This window comes from Macrobrachium nipponense, chromosome 46 (genome assembly GCF_015104395.2).
Source record: "Macrobrachium nipponense isolate FS-2020 chromosome 46, ASM1510439v2, whole genome shotgun sequence".
NCBI classification, from domain to species: Eukaryota; Metazoa; Arthropoda; class Malacostraca; order Decapoda; family Palaemonidae; genus Macrobrachium; species Macrobrachium nipponense.
The window spans coordinates 13,434,097-13,450,117 of NC_061106.1; the positions used below are offsets into that span (position 1 = coordinate 13,434,097).

Below are 16,021 nucleotides of genomic sequence, written 5' to 3' on the forward strand. Positions count from 1 at the left end.
TTATGCTATTTTTACTATGGTAGCTTGCATCAGGGAAATCTCTTGAAAAGACTTTTGGCATTCCTGAAGGACTATTTAAAGACCCTGATGACTTGTTAGTAAATTTACCAAGATATGGAGGTTACGTACTTTAAAATCCAACAGGAAACATTTTAACATTTCAGGACCTTTCAATTTTCAAACAAGCCGTTCAGTAACTACCTTGGGTTAACTCTCCTAAGTTAAGAAATTGCAGTAGTATACTGTACTTGCAATACCTTTCTACTGCATATTACCTGGATGTCAATTCTGTGGCAGACTCAACATAAGCACACAAAAATAATTCGTACTATATATAAATAATTAAGCCTCCCTGCCAATAAGACAACACCAAAGAATGCAATGGCTTTTTCTCCCATTTGTCAGTTCTGTAAATCTAAAGTAAAACATCTGTTAGTTCCTTTAAGTTCAGAATAAAATAAATTATATCAGTGGTCTTACTAAACTACTTAATATTACAAATTAACACTGCAAAATGAAGACAATACAACATTATATACAATTGATTGTAGTGGTGAAATGCTCAGATGAAGGAAATCTTAATCAGGTGAGGAACTGTGACATTAAAACAAACTTTAACATTTTATTCTCTCCTTTATTACATTCTTTTGTACACAATGTTTAAAACTGAAAAGGAAAGTTATCTAACCGTTCAGTCTCATGAAAATAAGAAAACATTGACCAAAGTAGCTGATATCGAATTACCCATTGTTAATCCATCTTGTTGTATATTCCTTATTAAAAATAAAAAATGAATCCTAAACAATGAGGCCTTAAGAGTTGTTTTTAGCATAGTTTGGAGAACAGAGGTGGTGCCAAGTGATTGGAAAAAGGCAATTATGATCCCAATATATAAAAATAAGGGAAGCAAAAGGGAGTGTGGTAACTATTGGGGCATAAGTTTACTGTCAGTCCTAGGGAAGATATTCATGAGAGTAATACTTAACAGAATAAGACCTATAGTAGAAGAGAAACTTAAGAGAACAGCAGTGTGGTTTTAGAAGTGGATGGTCAACAGTGGATCAAATTTTCACCTTAAAACAAATAATTGAGAAGAGATGGGAGTATACAAAGCCAATATTCTGTGTTTTTATAGACTTGGAGAAAACGTATGATTCAGTATGGAGAGATGGAATGTGGAGAGTGGCAAAACACTATGGTATACCACTAAAAGTGATAAGGATACTAAAGAACTGGTACCAAGGTGTGTGCAGCTGTGTACAGATGGATGGACAGCAAAGTGACTGGTTTCCAGTTGGAAGTGGGCTAAGACAGGGATGTGTTATGTCACCGACCTTGTTTAATGTATATACTGACCACATAATGAGAAGAATGATGGAGAACGAAAACAGAGGGGCTAGTATTGGTTGAGAAGTTATAATGGATTTGGACTTTGCTGATGATGTTGCATTGGTTGCTGATAAGTGGCTGGTGCTGATAGGTATGGTAATGAGGATAGAGACAGAGACACAGAATTTTGGCTTGAACATCAGCACAAAGGAGAGCGAGATCATGGTTGTGAGTAGGGATGACGGTTGGGTGCACATGGAAGATATGACTATCAGAGGACAGGAACTCAAGCAAGTTGAGAAGTTTGTATACTTGGGAAGTGTGGTAACAGCAGACAGGAGGCAAATTGAGGATATACAAAGAAGAAAACTAGGAGCAGCAAGAGCTTTTGAAGTTCTGAGAAGAAACGTGTGGCCAAGGCATGAATTCAGCTTGAAAACTAAGACGAGAATATTTAATGCAGTAGTACTACCAGTCCTGATGTATGGTTCGTCCACCTGGGCACTGACCAGAACGGAGAAGACAAGGTTGGATGCTTTTGAGATGAAGCTGCTGAGAAGGATACTTGGCATTAAATGGGACGATTGTGTTAGGAATGAAGACATCAGGGTGAGACTGAGACAAAGGCCAGTCAGTATCAGGCTGAAGAGGGCAAGGTTGAAATGGTTTGGACATGTTGAGAGGATGGATGGGAATAGAGATCCCAGGCGAGCACTGAGAGCAGTACAAATAGGAAGAAGACCGCTGGGAAGGCCAAGAACGAGGTGGATAGACATAATTGTCAGGGATCTTGAAGATGAAATCCAGAACCTAGAGGAAGCGAGGGAAATGGCTCGGGATAGAGTCAGAAGGAGAGGAACCGTACCAGCCTTATGCCATTGGCCAGTGGCGAGATGATAAAGTAAAGTAACAATGAGGTTCAAGAAATCAATAAACTTACATTTAGGTACTTAAGTCCCCTGAAGTTGTTGTCTCCACTGTACACTTTATTTGCCAATATTTCTATAACCTCTTTTGTTGGAACATTTGTATATGTACTCTTGAGTGTCTATATACAGTTTTAACAAATTAAGTGTACGGTGGAGACAACAACTTTAGGGGATTAAGTAAATCCAAGTTTACTGATTTGTTGAACCTCATTGTTTGATTCATTTTTTATTTTCAAAAAGGAATATAGACAACAATATGGATTAGCAATGGGTAATCCGATATCAGCTACTTTGGCCAATGTTTTCTTATGCTTTTATGAAACTGAATGGTTACTGTCCTGCAAGTTTTAAACCTGTCTTATATCTGAGGAATGTTAACGACACCTTCATTGTTTTTAACAAAAAATTGATGCGATAAAATTTTTCAACTATTTAAATTCACAACATAATAACATCAAATTTACTATGGAGGAAGAAAATGATGGAAGGATGTCATTTTTAGATCTCTTGATAATGAAAACCAACTGCTACGCAAAAATGGAAATTTATATAAAACCCACTTTCTCTGGACTCAGTTTTAAATTTCTTGAGTGAATTTAATATAAGATACAAATTCCCTGCTTTTCTCAGTCTACAGGTTGTCCTTGAATTACGTCCTTTTTCACAAGGAAGTAACATTTTTGAAGACATCCTTTAACAGCAACTGTTACCCAGAGAAGCTATTTTACAGGAGATTAACGAACCTTCTCAATAACATCACTAACAATAACGAGGTAAAAGAAACAAAGAGATCAAGTATTAAATTTCAGATTTCCTTTATCAAATAAAATCAACGGTTTAATAAAAAGAAAAGTAAAACAAATGACCAAAGCATACTTTAAAGATGTATGAAGATTCAAATGGTATTTTTCATAATTTTAAAATTGGCAATCTGTTCAAGTCAAAGTAGCCGTTAACTAGTGAACTGTGTTCAATGATTATTTACAAATTTGTCGTCCTAAGCGTATTTCAGAATACGTGAGTAATTCAACAAAACTGTTGTCTACCAGAGCTTTTGAACACAAACAGCATAAGTTCAAGGACCCTTTTACCTCTAGGTAAGCCATTTACCTCAGTCCTCCATAAGAGAGCATTGCCGTGCTTCATGCAACGATCACTTTAATTTTTCAGATTTCAGTATTTTATGTAAAGCTCGATTTAAAACTGAGCTAAGACTGTTAGAAACCTTCTATATAGAAAAATTAAAACCTAACTTGAATATAAATAACTCAGCCCTCAGCAGTTACATACTATTTCAATTTACGTACATCCAATTCTTATGTGTACTAACTGTATTATTTTATACCATTTTGTTTATTGGGGGAGTGTATAATTATTGTTTGAAACTGTTAATTACTGTTTGGGTTTAATTGGACAGTTTATGTATAAAGGTATTTCTGTTGTTGTGGGTTATTAAGGAAGAGGTGTAAATGACCGTTTATGACTAGTTGAGTTTGTATATTACTTGTTGTTGATTGTCAATGATTATTTAAGATGTTCTCTTGGAGAGTGGGGAGTATGTGTGGTTAGTTGAAGTCAAGCCCTGTAGGAGATTATTATCTCTCCACCAAAGGATCGTTGTGTGTCTGTATCCATTATATATATATCATTTTTTAAGTAAAGAAGAAAAAACCAAGTCTGTGTTTCTTTACTGCCACAAGCTATCTAGGCAGTATGGAGAGTAACTTCGACTTGAAACTGATCCCTGAGTATGATGGCAGAAACGCACAATCTGTTATGGAGTGGCTGGAGAAGTTGGAGCTGGTTTGCAAGCTTCGGAAAGTTGATGATGTGGCCAGTGTGATTCCTCTGCGGCTTACAGGTGGTGCCTTTGCAGTGTACTTACAGTTACCCACAGCAGATAGGAAGAAGGTTGACAAGGTGAAAGAAGCATTGTTGGCTGCGTTTGCTGTTGATCCCTATGTAGCCTATGAACAGTTTGTCAGTAGGAAGTTGCACAGTGGAGAGGCACCGGATGTCTACTTAGCTGAACTACGTCGACTCGGATCCCTGTTTGGAGGAATTTCTGAAAAAGCTCTTGCATGTGCTTTTGTAGCTGGACTTCCAGAGAGTTCATCAGCTGTTGAGAGCCAGGTCTCGCATGGAGGACCTCGATCTGGAACAGATTTTGGCTCGGGCACGGGCGGTTCTGAAAGATGACCGTTCCTTCTGTTTCAGTGGAAACATGTTTGGCACCACAGGAAGCTTGGGTTCTGTGCCAGTAGAAACAACAGTTCAGAAATGTCATGTATGCCTTGGACCAAATCACTTTGCCAGGGACTGTCTTGCTCGCAACCGAGTAAATGGTCGATTTCGGAGAAGGGTAAAGTGCTATCGGTGTGGCGGAATGGGGCACATTGCGTCAGCTTGTCCGGGAAACGAGCAAGGAGAGGAGGCATCAGCGCCAGCCTCCTCTCCCCAAACCCACTGAGTAAGGTGCTGCCAAGTACTGTTTTGAGTGTAGAAGGTCTTCAGTGTTACGTGTTAGTAGACACTGGGTGTTCTCAAAGCATCGCTCATGTCTCATGCTGTAAGGCATGGAACAAGTGCGCAGTTAGCATGATAACTGTGAGTGGGCAAGAATGGGTGTGTGAAGGAATGGGCGTCGTGCACTTGCAGCTCAGTAATGGAGCTACTGCCAGCATTTCTGTATGTGTAACTACTCTAATGCCCCTCGGTTTTAAATTTCTTCTTGGCATGGATGGTGTGATGGCTCTAGGAGGAGTCACTGTCGATACCCAGGGTGGTGTACGTTTTGGAATGGAAGACACTCTTTTTTTTTCTGCAGCTGCTGATGTGAAGGTGGGGGTGGATGAGCGTGATTTTAGTGCAATTTATGATCCTGTGATTAAATGTTGGACAGCTACATGGAAATGGTCTGAGGGCAAGGAGCCTGGCGTCCTGGAGAATGGAGTAAAGGCATATTCTGTACCTCAGGAGGCAAAGGACCTGTATGAATCAGAGCTACAAAGATGGGTGAATGATGGCTGGCTGCTTCCTTATGATGAGAATAATTAATATGGACCAGCTAAGGGGCTTATTCCCCTCATGGCTGTTGTACAGCAAAATAAAAAGAAGGTGCGGCCTGGACCTGGACTTCCCAGAGAACTGAATGCGTACATTGATGCATTTACAGCAGACTCGGATGTGTGCTCAGACAAACTACGTGAGTGGCGCAGGCAAGGAGTGAATGTATCTGTAGTAGACTTGGCTAAAGCTTACCTGCAAATAAGAATCCATGAGTCTCTGTGGCCATACCAGACTGTATATTTCAAAGGCCAGAGGTATGCCTGACTCGACTGGGGTTTGGCTTGAATATTGCTCGATGGTAATGAATCTGTTTTAAACTGTGTTCTCCTTCAGGACCCAATTGTAAGAAAAGGAACATCAGCTTATATTGATGACATCTTTGTGAATGAAGATATTGTTAAGGCCAGCCGTGTAGAGGAGCATCTTAGAAATTTTGGGTTTCTAGTAAGTAAGCCACACCACCAAAGACTTGCTGAAGGGGCTCGAGCATTGGGCCTGAGAGTTTGGGGGGAGCAGGAGAGTCTTTTTTGGAAAAAGGGACAATGACCTGGGCGATGCACCAAGTCAATTGACTCGGCGAGCAGTGTTCTCATACTGTGGTAGACTGTTAGGCCATTACCCTGTTTGTGGATGGCTGCGAGTGGCGGTAGCATTCATCAAGAGAAGAGTCAATAAAGTCACTGAAGGATGGGACGACGTCATTAATGATGATTACATCAAAATGTGTTTGCAGGAACTTCTGGAGAAGGTTAAGAAGGATGACCCTGTGAGAGGACAGTGGAATGTCACCGGTGACAAATTCAAGATCTGGGTGGATGCTAGTTCTCTTGCGCTTGGTGTTGCAGTGGAAGTAAATGGTTCCATTGTGGAAGATGCCAGCTGGCTGTGGAAAGAAGACTCTTGCCACATCAATATGGCTGAGCTAGATGTAGTCATTAAAGGATTGAATCTTGCACTGGCTTTGGAAGATACAAAGGTGGAATTAATGACTGACTCATCTACTGTGCATAGATGGATTTCAGATGGACTTTTAGGAAAAAGCAGATTGAAGACTAAGGCCGCAAGTGAAATGCTCATCAGAAGAAGACTAGGAATAGTCTTGTCATTGATAGAAGAGTGTGACCTCCAGCTGTCTATTACACTTGTGTCTTCTGCCAATAATAAAGCTGACAGTTTGACACGTGTACCTCAGCGCTGGCTGAGGGACCTTGGTTCATGTCACCAAGATGCCAAAGCCTTGTGTGTGCTTCTGTTGTCCTGCCATTAGTGATGGAATTAAGGAGATCCATCATGCTGCTGGTCACCCGGGGTGTGAGAAGAACTCTCTATTTTGTGAAGAAAGTCCATCCAGGAGTTACCAGGCGGCAAGTACAGGCTGTTGTCAAATGCTGTGAGGCATGCCAGTCAATAGACCCGGCCCCAGTGAAGTGGCAGAAGGGTAGTCTGAACCGCATAGAGTGTGGCAGAGAGTTGGCATGGATATTACTCACTATGATGGACGGCCGTATCTTACTCTCATTGATTGTGGACCATCTCGATTTGCCATCTGGCGTCGGCTCCATTTCAGACCAGTGAGAGCATCATCGGGCAACTTGAGACAGTGTTCTATGAACGAGGAGCGCCGGAGGAACTGTTAACTGACAATGACCCTGCTTTTTCGCAGCAAACTATTTGCTGACTTTGCAAAAAAGTGGTGCGTGCATCTTAATTTTAGATGTGCTTATGTTCCATCAGGAAATGGTATAGCTGAGAGATGCCATCGAACTGTTAAAGTCATTGGCGCAAGGAAAGGCTGCAGCATTGCAGAGGCTGTATATTTGTATAATTTGATGCCTCGTGATGACTGGCGACTCAACGACCTGCCCCTGTCAGTATGCTGTATTCTTACCCTGTGAGGTCCGAGGAGTGGATCCATGCTCATTAAGGAACAAAGTGGCAGTGAGTGGCCCCCTTTACAAAGCAGGTGATGAGGTGATGGGTAAACCATCCAACATGCGATGCAATATGCAATTTGAAAGAGGCAAGGTTACAAGAGTTTTGTCAGAACAAGCTGTTGAAGTCAATGGAGTTCCACGCCATGTTAGAGATCTTCGTTCGTGTTCTTCACAAGGATTGATATTGAGTGAGGAAACTACTGATGCTGAGGATGAGGAGCTTCTTATAAAGCTTCCTGTTCATGAAGATGAGGGGGAAGAGGAAGATTCAGGCACTGTTGCTGAGTGCAACGCGATTCCAAGACATTCAACAAGAGTTAGAATGAGCTAGAGTTTGTAATATATGTGAATGTATTCAAGGGGAGGTATAATATGTTTGAAACTGTTAAAACTACTGTTTGGGTTTAATTGGACAGTTTATGTATAAAGGTATTTCTGTTGTTGTGGGTTATTAAGGAAGAGGTGTAAATGACCGTTTATGACTAGTTGAGTTTGTATATTACTTGTTGTTGATTGTCAATGATTATTTAAGATGTTCTCTTGGAGAGTGGGGAGTATGTGTGGTTAGTTGAAGTCAAGCCCTGTAGGAGATTATTACCTCTCCACCAAAGGATCGTTGTGTGTCTGTATCCATTATATATATATATCATTTTTTAAGTAAAGAAGAAAAAACCAAGTCTGTGTTTCTTTACTGCCACAGGGAGTATAATTGTGTTATTTTTTTATCCTACAGAACCTGAAGATGGGCAGTTGTCCGAAACGATATGTACAAAAAATTCGTAATAAAGGACACAGGAAAATGTTAAGGCTTGTTTTAATGCTACAGATGAACAACTGTCATTCGATGCCAAATAAACCAGCATAAATACATCAAACATTCCAAAATAATGTAAGTCATTTTAAATTTCCAATTACGTACATGCTTATTTTGACAAATTTTAAAGCTTTACAAATTTAAAAAGGACCCTATAATATTCTATTTCTTGAAACATTAAGAGATCTCTTTATTTACACAGTTTCAAGAATCCTTTACCATCATCACGGCTGCACTGCAATAAATTTGTACAATCTTAAAAAACACAGTAACATTTTTTTTCAAACGCTTAAAAATTAGAAATGCATTTTGACGAAAAAAAACCTTTTTCTTCATAGATGAACAAACTGTATAGGAAATGCTGTACTATACCAATGTACATATTGTACCTGATTACGTTGTAGGAAACTGAAAATGCACGATTTTGCACATATGCTGAAAGCGACTAGAATTTCTTCCGAATTTCAACAGATACAATGGCTAATAATCAGATACAATATACATTAGTATACACCATTGCGTAAACAATTTATTCATCTACGAAGAAAAATTATTTTTTGTTTGTCAAAATGCATTTTTTAAGTGTTTGAAAAAATCGTTATACGGCCGGATCCAAGTACGGAAAACTTTTTGATTTATCTCATATATCGAACATGACTAATGGAACTTCATTGGGACCATTTTCAAAACCATGAAGTACCACCTTTACAAATTGAATAAAATATACATCATTATACACTAGTATTATATGAACAATTTATAGACAATTTATAGAGACAATGTTATATAACAGTGCAGTGAAGCCGTTTTTAGAAAATGCCTATAAAAAATTGAAAGACAAAATAAAAAAAATGCATTTCCAGGATTGTACATCAACCTTTATCGAATCATAGATGCTATTACTAATACCACAAAGTATACTTCCTTATAAATGATTAAGATAATTTAATCTACTTAATTTAATATAGCCATTTCAGGGCTTTGTTGCCCCCCTAAAAACTTTGCTATGGGTCCTGGATATTATTTATCTTTTTGGGGAATTATTTGGTTACGAATTTTTCCCCTCTTCAGCCAGTTCTCATGCTAAAATTCCCTTACTAAGATTGGAGTTCCTGCACAGATTTTGTTTGAAAGTGCATTCTAGGTACAAATGGCTTACATACCAGGAACTTATTACTTTCACTAGTGGGTAAGTGGGAATACTGACATCAGATTGGTTCTTTTATTGTAAGGGACACAAATTACTTGCGATTTTGGAATTCAGGGATTGCTATTAAAAAAAAGACTGGCTGCAAATTCTAGTCATTTGTCTTTGTTCAGAGCCGAATATTTTTTTTTATATATTTCTAGCATTCACCTAAGGAATAAATGAGTAATCTAAAAATACCTGAACCCCTTATATCTTACAATTATAATGCCAAGCACTGGGTCAACTAAGGCCATTCAGCACTGAAACGGAAATTGATAGTGAAAAGGTTTAAAAGGTGTAACAGGAGGAAGCCCCGCAGTCGCACTATGAATCAATTGTTGGGAAAGGATGGAAGTAAGATGGAAGAAAGATAATATGAAAGGAGGTACAGTAAAAGGAATGAAAGTATATGGAGCTAGGTGCCGAAGGGACGCTGCAAAGAACCTTAATTAAGTAATGCCTACAATTCACCGCATGAGGTGCATTGAGAACACTACCCCCCTATGGGGGTTACCTCAGTGGGAAACTGGATATGTTTAGGTTGAGCAAAACTACAAAATATGTAGAGGAATGGGCCTACAAGGAGGAATTTCAACATAATCATATAGTCTACTTCTATAAGTTCTAATTCTCAATAAGGAAAGACTTCCTGAAGGTTTTGTATCTTGAATCCATCAAGGTAAGGATTATATAAGATTTTTAAAGTGACATTATGCAGGCAAATACAGACCTGGTAATGTACCTTTTGTTAGTGTTGGGGCAGGTAAGGACCTGGCACCCTGGTTTATGTTACAACCCTGTTATTTTAATTTAAGTGCATTAAGATCAGTTAGGTGGGGATTTTTGCTAGGTAAGGTCCTGGCAACCTAAGTAAGGTTAGGCAAGGACTTGGCTACTTATACTCTGTGTTTTTTCCATCTGTCCATCCGCCCGTGGTGTTTGCGCATGGTAACACTGCATACCGGGCTTTAAATAATATCCCATTTCGAATATTAATGGTGTAATTCGTATACAGTAAATTATTAAAACACTCTTCAGTTGCAAATGTACACCCAGATATCCTTTAATTTACCTAAAACTTACACATAGCGAAACAATTTAAAGCCCGGGACTTAGTGTTACCATGCTCGACCACCACAGGTGGATGGACAGATGGAAAAAACAGAGTATAGTTTCAAATAGGAGGAGATTAAGGGAGCAAAGCCACTCCACAGCACCCTTGGTGAGGTTAGGTTGGGAGAGTTCAGGAGGGATGGAGTTCCCTGTCTAGGTAAGGACCCAGCATCCTGGTTGGTTCACATCTTAAAGTGACGTTTTTTGGGACTAATAAGCGATTCCTCACTTAATGACTAAAGGCCTGTCCACACGACCGGGCCTGATCGGCGTGCTTCGGGGTTGACGGGCAAATTCTGGCGGACTTATCCGTGAATGTTGTCCACACGGGTGAGGCGATGGAGAGGTGGGCGTGCCCGACGATGCCAGTAATGTGTTCAGTGCGGTACGATAAACATGGTGCCTAGCGCAAAGAAGAAGATAGTGTAGCATGATAATTGCTGTGTGTGTGATGAAAAAAGAAGAGAATATGGTGCAAAGAACGGCTCAGTAAAAGAAATGCATATGGTTAAGGTACGTCTGCCAGGGTCGAAGCTCAAGCCATCGAGCACCACCATGGTGATTTTGCTACAAGACCCATCGGGCAATTTGACAGTTTGCCCGTCAAGTGTGCCCGTTAGAGGGGAAGTCCGCCGATCAGGCCCGATCGTGTGGACAGGCCTTAATATCTAATAATTCTATACACTATTCTCCGTAACTCTAGGTAACTACTTTTTTTAAAAGCCCATGCGCCCCTTTCCCATATAATTACCCAAAATACAAATTAAAAAATTACGATTTCAACACTGGAATGTAATAACGGTCTAGACTAAAATTTTACCTGGTCCTGATCCTTTGTTATTTTTCTACCTAAAAAACTCTGGGCAAGTTTCCATCTGTAAGGAACACCTTACTGTGAAATAGCCTATGAGCGGTTTTATAAAGGGTTTAGCAAATATCAAAATCATCAGAACCAGTACACCTAAAACTATCAGAAAACTATTAGTACACCAATTTTAGAATTTTCGGTGTTACAGTAGCATTCGGGATGAGTTAGGGAAAAATCCAACAAAACATAGCATAGCTACTATAACACAGGCCGGCGTAGCATTTAACTTTCTTTTAGGGCAAGAAATCACCACACTAGTACTAGATATTACCTCACTCTGTCTTTCTCTGGGGCATTACTCCTGTTGCCTTGTAATTTCCAGAGCCTTGGCTCTCAAAAAGGCCGCGACTTTCGTGTAAGGTTGTTCAAGAAATTTCATGGCTGCCTACTGTAACAATTAAAGATTCAATTAAATTAACCAAAATATTGCAACCACTGGTTAAGATCTTACAACGTATAATGCACGATTTCTCTCGATTTCTCCCTTCACGTCACAGCATGATGAATTTTCAGCACCCAGCGATGCTATATATATATATATATAGATATATATATATATATATATATATATATATATATATATATATATATAAATATAATAAAATAAAAACTCCCCAGATTTCAACACCAATTCAGTGTTGCCAACCTACCCGAACTTCTACGCCCCACACAGACAGAAATTACCCGACTTTCTTCTCATTAATCCCACGACTCTGAATGCGAATGGTCATAAGCGTGCTGTTATGGTCTTTATTGACTTTATATAAATTTTTTAAACATTGCACTGAGACATTAGGAATATTATAATGTTCAGGTTTAATTCCTTTAGCTCATACAATTTTCTTTCCTGAATTCTTATATGATTTAGTCACTAAAATGGCATGATTTCCGCCCTACTTCATTTATCATTTTTGTTAGCTCATCCATGAGAATAAAGGGAGAAATGCTTCCAATCTCAGCAAGGGACTGGGAAAGGGTTAGAATCAATATCTCCAAACCAACTAAATTCTAAATGTTGGCTAGGCATAAACACTTTTATCTGTGAGGAAAAACCAATACTCAGTGATGGAATTTTTTATTTTTTAGGCAGAGATGTCTACTAAGCGACAGAGTTTTAGCTAAAGAGCTAACATTTTTAATTCTATTTTTTGAAAAAAACTAGCATGCATATTTGGCTAATATGGCAGTTAATATAAGAGTTTATTACGTGATGATGGTCCTATGATTCATGCTGGGACGGTGTTTACTGTTGGTAGCCCCGCCTAAGTGTTTCGGGTTTTTAACAAATTTTGTTAACCATTCATAGTAGTTGCATCATATAAGTTATTATAAAACAAAACCCTGAAACAATAATGAGCTAGCAGATTCGCTGTGAAAAGAGAACTGTTATTTAAAACATGAAATAAAATCAAAAGAAAACATTGTCCATATATATATATATAAAGGTATAAGCCACGAAGGAAAAATAAGCAACGGAGTTTCTGCAAGATCTTTCGACGTTCAGCGTCCTTTACTCAGTTTATCTGCTGAGTAAAGGACGTTGAACGTCGAAAGATCTTGCAGAAACTCCGTTGTTTATTTTTCCTTCGTGCGGGTTTTATATCTATATTTATGAATTTATCACGTTCCAAACTTAAGTGATTCAGTTATACATTATATATATATATATATATATATATATATATATATATCTATATATATATATATATATATATGCAAATATTTCGGGAAATGAAAGAAAAAGTCATAATAAGCAGAAATACATTTTAAGGGTTCATTTGTTGGAGAGGTGAATTTTAAGATAACCATTCTTCCTGAATACTGCTCTCGGCCAAGTCACGGATATAGGGGGGGAAGGGTTGATGAAGTGCATTTGGCAACTGGAATGGCAGTCTTTTAATTATGATTTTTTTCTTGCAGGTTTCTTTTAAAATGTAACATTATAGTCCCTTTAATTAACAAATCACATGTGAACAGACTGCACCATAATCTAATTTTAATTTTTAGCTTTACGTATCAAGAGAGTCTTTATCAAGTGACAGACGAAACCATTTTCTTGGGTGTGTTTTTTCCTTCGACTAGTGTGTGATGAATACCTTTGACGGAGAAAGAGAGGTTTTCGATATGCTTTAAATCTTTGATTGGTGTGTAATGAATAGGCCTATCTTTGATGGTGGGGAGATTCCACTGGCTTGCTTTTCTTTTCTTTATCGGAGTCCAGTGAATACCACTGACGGAAAGGGAGGGAGAAGGTTTCTATGATACATGCATATTTCCCCTTTGCTAAGTAACTAAAGAATACATTTAATTCGAAGGTATTTTATTCACATTGCCCTGGTCGGCTAGTTCCTTTTTTTATAACAGTGGAGTTCACTGTTGCAAAACCCATAAATAAACATCATATCTGCATATTCCACATTACTGGAACTGTAAGGCATTGTCTCCAGTTTCTCTCTCATAAAAGGAATAAGGAATCTGGCACTTGTAACCTGGACATGCTCTTGGCGGAAAAGCAAGGCTCTTTTAGAGTAACAAGTAATTGATCAGCTCCACCCCCCTCACCCCCACATCCATGACTACTCCGACAACCCATACGCACCATCTTACTTGGTCATTTAATGATAACGGTTATTTTAAAAATTCACCTCGCCAACAAATGAAGCCTCAAATGCATATGTCTATAGAACATTTTCTGCTCAGAATTACTTTTTCTTTCATTTTCCAAAATATTTGCATAAACTCTTGTTGCACTAATATATATTATATATATATATTTATGATATATATATAATATAATATATATATATATATATATATATATGTGTGTGTGTGTGTGTGTATAAATAAATATATATATATATATATATATATATAATATATTATATATATATTAGAAAGACTTTTTTTTTGCACAACTTGCGTATGTACTCTAATTAATTCGATAATTGAAGTTCGTAATATGAACAGAAAATTTCATATATACTATGTAATATTTCTAAACCTGAAAAGCGAATGACTTGGTTACCGGACAATTGGCCGAAAGACAATTGGTCTATAGACAATTCACTGACAGGACCATTGGCCGATAGGATAATTGGTCGATAAGACAAATGGTAGGCAGGGAACTGGTAGAATGTTTCTAAATCGTTATACTAAATTACTTATTTGTAAAATTTTTATGCTTTATTAGTTTTTCCTAAAATTGTTAGACTAAACTATTGATTGTTAAGATCGTTTTACTAAACTACTTATTTTAAAATGATATTCAAGACCAAACTCTCTTCCTGCTTTTATTAAATTTATTTTTCCAAAGCCTTTCAGTATCAATCATTCGAGGAATACGTCTATATTATTGACAAAACCAAGGAATCAAAGACTTATTGGAGATGCGCAAGACTTAACAACGGTCGATGAAGTAATTAGCAGAACTCCTGAGCACTCGCATTCACCAACACCAATTGAAAATCGAGCTATAAAAGTTAAAGACGAGATAAAGCTTCTTGCTGGACGATCTGAGAAATCGCCAAGCTCTATAATTGATACTGTAACTTCCAATATCCCCTTGAGCATTGCTGGAGCTTTATCGAAGAAGGAATATTTCAAGCGATCGGTGCGACGAACAAGACCAGTAATTAATGAAGAAGAGTTATGTAAGATTCCAAAAGGCGGTGATTTTTTACTCTATGAAAATGGAGAGGCATCTATACTTGGTACCTTGAAAAACTTAGAGATTTATTCCAAGAAAATTGAGTGATTTTGTGACGGGACTTTTGACTCTGCACCTTTGGGTAAGCTGCTTTACGCGACCCATGCACTAATTTGTGAAAGTAAAACAGTGCCGCTACTGTAAAGTGCAACAAACAGTAAATATGAAGCAAATTATGATTTAATATTCAAATTCATTACAGAAGGAAGGAATTTAAATGTGACATCTATTATAGTTGACTTGGAGAAAGCAGCTATAAACAGCATTATAGAATTTTCCTCGTGCTTTTGTGTATGGTTGTTTTTTGTTCTTCACTTTGGGCAGTGTTTACGACGCAAGATACAGACTACAGGCTTACAAACGTGGTACAACGACCGAGAAAATGCATTTATTATAAAACAGCTGCAAGCACTAGCTTTCGTATCACCTGCTGATGTAGCTGTTTTGTTTGAACAATTTCTTCATTCTTTAGATGCATAAACAGATGAAATTTTGGAGGACTTCCTGTCTTAATTTGAATGCACTTGGAGAGGAATCATGCGATATGGTAGACGCAGACACCCAATATTCCATATTTCGTTAAGGTCTTGCCACTATAGAGTTCTCAATGACCTCCCGAAAACAAACAACTCGCTAGATGGGTGGCATTACGCATTCAGTATTTAGCCAGACCACTGAGCTGATTAACAGCTCTCCTAGGGCTGGCCCGAAGGATTAGAGATTTTTACGTGGCTAGGTACCAATTGGTTATCTAGCAACGGGACCGAAAGCTTATTGTGGGATCCAAAACGCATCATATCGGGAAATTAATTTCTAATCACCAGAAACAAATTCCTCCGATTTCACGTTGGCGGAGCGGGGAATCGAACTCGGGATACCGAATCGGTAGGCGAGCACGTAACCCACTCGTCTAACGAGGAACTGGCGCATTCAGAGAGGAGTCAATGTCCATCACCCTAACCTATCCCAATTAATTCAGAAGCTTATGGTTGAACAGTCAAGCACCGAAATGATAATGAAACAGGTATTATTAGGAGTTGATGTGGCAAGGCATAACAAAAGAATACATT

At 38.3% G+C, this 16,021-nt stretch overlaps 1 pseudogene; it reads left to right on the forward strand.

Annotated features, from left to right (window-relative positions):
• The first annotated feature begins 1,419 nt into the window (after positions 1-1,419).
• On the forward strand, positions 1,420-14,999 carry LOC135214640 (uncharacterized; annotated as a pseudogene).
• Positions 15,000-16,021: the final 1,022 nt, after the last annotated feature.